The following is a 6,259-nucleotide window of genomic DNA, read 5'->3' as shown; positions in this document are numbered from 1 at the left end:
ATATGCCTCGCGGTGTTAGTAGCAAGACGGGGCCCCCAAACCCTCCCGCCGAGGACAGGGTAGACTGACTATAGTCTATTAAAACTTTCATTACACAATACAATTATCTCCCCTAAAATTAAAACAATAAATGTTTCTGAAGCTGATTTCTGGCTAGAGATGCTTTTATATAAATCTAGACTCGTTTTGTTTTTCTAAAATACATACACACAAAGAAAAATGTTAAGCACACCCCTATTTCTGAACCATGACAAATGGCAAAATGATGGCAAGGTATGACTGACCACATGAGCTGGGCGATACCAATGTCATGGGATAGAACAATCGTTTGACAACAAATAAAGAAGATATTGGTGAGTTGTGATTGAAATTTACTGACAAAAAACATCATGGTAACACAGGTACTGTGTGTGATCTTAGACAATACCTAAAGAAAAGTATGGAGCTGCAGGATTAAGTAAACGAGTTACGTTTGATGTTTCAGGTGAAAATGTTCCTTCAAGTCTCTACTTGACATGACACGTGAAACAGATCAGTAGCGGGTATAACCGCCACGTGCCCGGATGACGCATTCCACCCTACGTCTCATGCCTCCGTTGCATCTGTTGATGGGTCAACAACAACCACTCCTGATACAATACTGCTTCCGATTGTAAATCTTGTACGGGAGGATTTCGTGCCTGTATGCGCCGCCCCAGAATATCCCAAACATGTTCAAGGGGGTTCAAATCTGGGCTTATTGCCGGCCAGGGTAGAGTCGTTATTGCATTTGCCCTCAAGTTATCCACGACTGCATGCGAACGATGAGGTCTGGCATTGTCATCTATGTACTGAGGACGAGTAGCAAGAGGGGGGTTGTCAAAATGAGGAACGACGACTGGCTTCAAAACGTCCCGGATGTACTGAGCCCCTGTTAAGTTGCCCCTTATTGTGACCAAATCCTACCTGCAATCAGGAGAGATACATTCCCAAACCATTACCGATCCCCCGCCGTATGCAACAGTCGGTTTGATGTTCCTGGGAGTGTAGGCCGTGTTCCGGTGACTTCAAACTCTCGCTCTTCCATCAGTGACGCGGAGCAGAAAGCGACTTTCGTCTGACCAATGGATCCGTCTCCAAGTTCTCAGATTCCAATTCTGTCGTGCAATACACCATGCTAAACGAGCAGCTTTGTGGTGATCTCTCTACAAGGGACGCTTTATGACTCGTCTATAGCCCTCAATCCTGCTGCTTTCAGCCGGTTCCTGACGGTTCTGGTGCTGAAACGACGATTGGGAAACCACAGCTGTTTCAAACGAGTATTTGTTAAAAAGGGTTCCGGGCGTATGAGACGAAGAAGGCCCCTGTCTTCGCGATGTGTCGTCACAGGATGTCTTCCGGATCTGGGACGGTCCTGTACATCACCGGTCTGAGCATGTTTCTCGACTAAACGGCTTACGACAGTGTGATGATACCCCAAATTCCGACGAACGGCATTACAAGACATTCCTGCGTTATGCATGCCGATTATTTGCCATCTTGTGGCGTTTGATAATCGCCTTCGTGCCATGGTCACACAATGTCATCGAATAACTGTTTAAAACTGAGCTTAAGAAAGCAATTTTAATGTTTGGATATACTGCTTTTAGAGATACTCGAGGGTAGCATGCTGCACGGGCATCCCTTGCATGGCACATGAGCTTGCGTCACGCATGACTGATTACACCATATCTTACAACTTTTTCTTTGTGTATATATTCCACAGTCACAGGACTAGGGGCAGGGCCAAGTCCGCCTTAATATTTTCTTTGGTTGCGGTATAGGGTGTTATATTAGGTTATCAGAAATATAGTGGGCGAGTAGTTCTGCTCTCACTTTGAGGCATAATATATGCAATATATCTAATATATATCTAAGACAGGGCTTAAGCAGGGAGACTATACAAAGGTATCAAAGAAGTCTGTATAGACTCCATGATTTAAGTCACCAATTAACAGCTGGACTCACACAGCATGTGTATGTCTAACAGGAGGCGATCAATCTCATTAAAATCAGATCTTTGTTTTCGCTACCGCTAAACAAAGATCTGAGGACATCCCATAACGGGTCACGTCAGAACGACCTTTCGAGAACTTTAACCGACCATTGAAATGACTGACAAGAAATCGACATCAGCCAATCAGAAGGCAGCTTTCTCGAGCTTAACGACACAAGTTTCAAACTGTCGACTACGCTTCGAAACATATTTTGACGTATTCTCGATTAAAAATTTTAAAACTTATAAAAAGAACATTCTGGAATTGCTTATAGATAGCCTAGATTGTATGGATATAATTTAAAAAAACGTAACTGTCGTTTGGAATACCCTCTGTTAATTTTTTCGAGGTTGGATGATTAGAAAAACACATTCCGTCCGTCACTTTCATGATCTGGTAAGCGACGCTCTGATTGGTTGGATAAAAGGTCGTTCTGACGTGACCCGTAATGGGATGTCCTCAGATCTTTGTTAAGCGATAGCGAGAATTAAAATCTGATTTTGATAAGATTGAGGAGGCGATACACAAGTTATTGTGCAGCACTGAAAGTAACTTGTTAGTTCAAATACACAGATGGCCCATTTAAATACACAGAGGGTATTACAAATCTACCAGGCCAATAATGCCACGTCAGTCTACATCGTCTAACAGACATCGATCAAACTACCTGTTACCTACCCAGCTTCTGCATGTGCTGTCTTCGAACTATCATCGTGGACCCGACGCTTTGTATCGCAACAAAACGTGGGCGTAGGAGTAGGTAGCCTCTTTCACCCGAAGCCGCAAGACAAGGCTATTGAATGTGCTTTTACCAAACTTTAATCCATACCACGGTTTAGCATTATAACTAACTTAACTGATAAAACCATAATGATTAGGTGCAGCGTTCGCACTTAGAGAAGATGGTTAAGGTACGATAACGGTCCAAATGGTTTAAGGTTACCGTCCAAAAGTAACTAAAACTCGCGGGAAATTAACATCTTATATACTAACGCAATATCGATAATAGGGCACATGTACACTCCCTCAATCTGGAACCCCGCCAGAAACAACTTTAGTGCAGGTACACGGCATCTGATGGACAACCTTATGGGTAAAGAGCTCCTGTCGTCTGCGTGAGTGAGTACAGAAACGTCTAGTGCATGAGTCTCCAGTACTGTGGCTGCTGCAGCCACGGCGACCATAAAAAATCTTTTTTACCCGGGAGAAAATATGATGGTGCTAATGGTTCAGATGGTTCTTCAATGGAAACAGACAGGTCAATTCCACTTTGCGAAGGATATGGATTTCTTATTTACTGAACAACAAAATTCCTCTTATATTGAATAAGATTTAATGCAAAGTTATGTTTTTTACTAAATCTAAAACAATTTCGGTTTGCAACAGATAAAAGACTCCTGTAAGTGTTTAAATGGTTTAATTTGCCATACTGACTTCAGAAAATGCGTGATTTCATAAAAAAAACCCATGAACATGCCAAAATGTCAATAGCGTGTGTGTCCACCTCTGGTTGCGATGCAAGCAACACATCTTCGTCTCATGGAATGGACCAAGCGTCGCACAAAGTCCTGTGGCATATCTGTCCATATCTGCTGGAGCATGTTTCGAAGTTCCTGGAGTGTCTGTGGAACACGTGGTTGACGTCGAAGGCGCCGATCCATCTCATCCCACATGTGCTCGAATGGTGAGAGATCAGGGGAGCGAGCCGGCCAGGGGATGACATTCACGTTGTTTTGTTAAAGAGAATCCTGAACAAGTCGAGAAATATGAGGCCGGGCGTTGTCATGTTAAAAGGTAATGCCTGGGCCATGACGACGCAAAAACGGTAGCACAACAGGGCCGATGATCTGTCCATTGAGATTTCCCTCTACCACTATCAAACGGGTCCTCTGTCTTGCTGTAATACCACCCCATACAATAACGCTGCCGCCCGAACCGATCTTCTTCCATGACACAATGATTGACGTAACGTTCACCTCGACGTCGGTACATTCGAATCCGTCCATCGCTGTGGCTGAGGTGAAAGCGAGACTCGTCAGTGAATAGAACTTGTCCCCACTGCATGACCATCCAGCGCAGACGCTGTCTGCACCGCTGTAGACGTGCTTGACGATGGTGTCCTGTCAAAATGAGACGTCTGGCGGGTCTTCTGGTGACAATCCCTGCACATCTGAGGCGACGACGTACGGTTTGTGAAGATATTCGTCGAAGGCCAGGGATGCTTCTTGCAGTCAGTGTTGCTGGCTGGAATCGATTTCGTAGATGTGTTGTTCGAATCCATTTGTCTTGTCGATTATTGGTTACGCGTGGCCTGCCACTCCGAGGATGGTCTCTGACTGCATTCGCCTGTTGCCAACGTTGCCATAAACACCAAATGGTGTTTCTGTGGACGTTAAATTGTCTTGCCACATCACGTTGACTCGATCCTGCTTCAAGCATACCAATGGCTTGCAGACGCTCATTTTCGGACAGGCATGGCATTTCGTAATGTCGAATAATTGCGTAATTTTGTTGTTTTTCTGAGTGGTTGTTGTCAGCACGATGCTAAACAATACATATGGAATCCCGTTAACGCACATGTTTTTTATACCCATTCTTGGGTAGTAAAATGCATGGGGCTTGCATTAAAGACATTTTTTTCATGGAATGCATATTTTCTGTGGCAGTTGCGTTTTTGTGACTTGATTCCATACATGTACTACAATATAGAAATCAAACTTTACTTGTTTGCAAAATACACTAAAATATTGGTGTCACAGGGACTTTTGTTGTTGAGTATTTTTTCTAGTGGACACCTGGTATGGAGACAAGCTATAGGACTGTGTGTGTGATGCTGATTCTAGTCAGTGTGTCAATGGGTGGTTGCACGCTCACCCAACTATACCAGGATTGGATAGTTCATGGATATTCAGGGAGGAATTCTCACACAGGATGGATTCGAATCGCCGATTTCGAAGAGGGTAAACAATGAATTTTTGGAGTTGTCACGCTGTCTCCTTATCATATTGTCAGGCGGTGTTGAGCTGAATCCAGGACCCACTGCTGCTGATGCATTAAAGCTTCATCAAAGAACTGCTGGCAGAAATGAAATCCATGAGAAATGACCTTAGTACTGAGATTAAAGATCTTAAAATAAGGTATGAACAAGATGAATGAAACTCTAGTGACTTAATAGTCCGACATTGCTGATGTTAAATCAAGGCAAGGAATAATGTGTGTTGATATAAATGGAAAATTTAGAGGATTCTTCTGTGCCACTCGCCACCAGCAATGACCGCGTCTCCATGGTAACAGATAACCTTGATGTGCTAGAGAACATGATTGATAAGCAGGAACAGTACAGTCGGCGGAATTACGTCATACTATATGGACTTCCTGAAAAGGACAATGAATCTGCTCCAGAATGTAAGAAATAGTGTGTGACGTGCTAAACGGGCGATAACTGAAATAACCGTCCAACTGTTGATTGTATTGTGGCAGCACATGGGATTCTCTAAAGCCTATGATAGAGGCCTATGATAGAAAAATTACTTTATCATGACAAAATCTGGGCAATAGGACTAACGTATTGGTATATCCAATGATTTGAGCAAACACCACGCGACAAATCACATGTATACTGAGTCAAATTAAAAACTTCACATTTTTAAAAAGTAATCCCACATATGATATAAAACGGACAAATGTATCAGAGAAGGTATTTTTTAATCATTAATGTCCAAAGAAGGATTTAATTAATGGTGGTAACCATAATTTGTTCCAAGCACCTACGGTATTCGGTAATAACATCAACAGTTTAAATCATAAGTCCCAAGCACGAGAATCGGATGGCACACAAGTTCAGTAGCGTCTATGGCCACCATGTGCGTTGACAACTGCCACACAACGCCTCCGCAGGGACCTTGTGATGCTTGTGAACACATGATTGGGAAGACGACGCCATTATTGCTGCAAAATGGTGCCAAGATCTTGCAAATTCTGTGGTTGATTTTGGAGTGTGCACAGACTTCTGCCAAGAGCATCCCAGACGTGTTCGATGGGATTGAGGTCGGAGACCTTGACGGCCAGTCCATGACGTTGACTCCCGCATTCTGAAGGGAATTCCTTGTCAAAATTGATGTGTTGGGTCTGGCATTGTCGTGTTGGAAGATCAAACCGGGTCCATGTGCTGCCATAAAAGGCAGAAGTTCTGGTGCCAGTACCTGGTCGCGGTAAGCGGCAGCGTTAAGGTTGCCACGGATGAC

This window comes from Haliotis cracherodii, unplaced genomic scaffold, assembly GCF_022045235.1.
Source record: "Haliotis cracherodii isolate W230 unplaced genomic scaffold, xgHalCrac1.p SCAF_3, whole genome shotgun sequence".
In the NCBI taxonomy this organism is placed as follows: Eukaryota; Metazoa; Mollusca; class Gastropoda; order Lepetellida; family Haliotidae; genus Haliotis; species Haliotis cracherodii.
The sequence above is the reverse complement of the archived record's forward strand: the minus strand, read 5'-3'. Positions refer to the sequence as shown.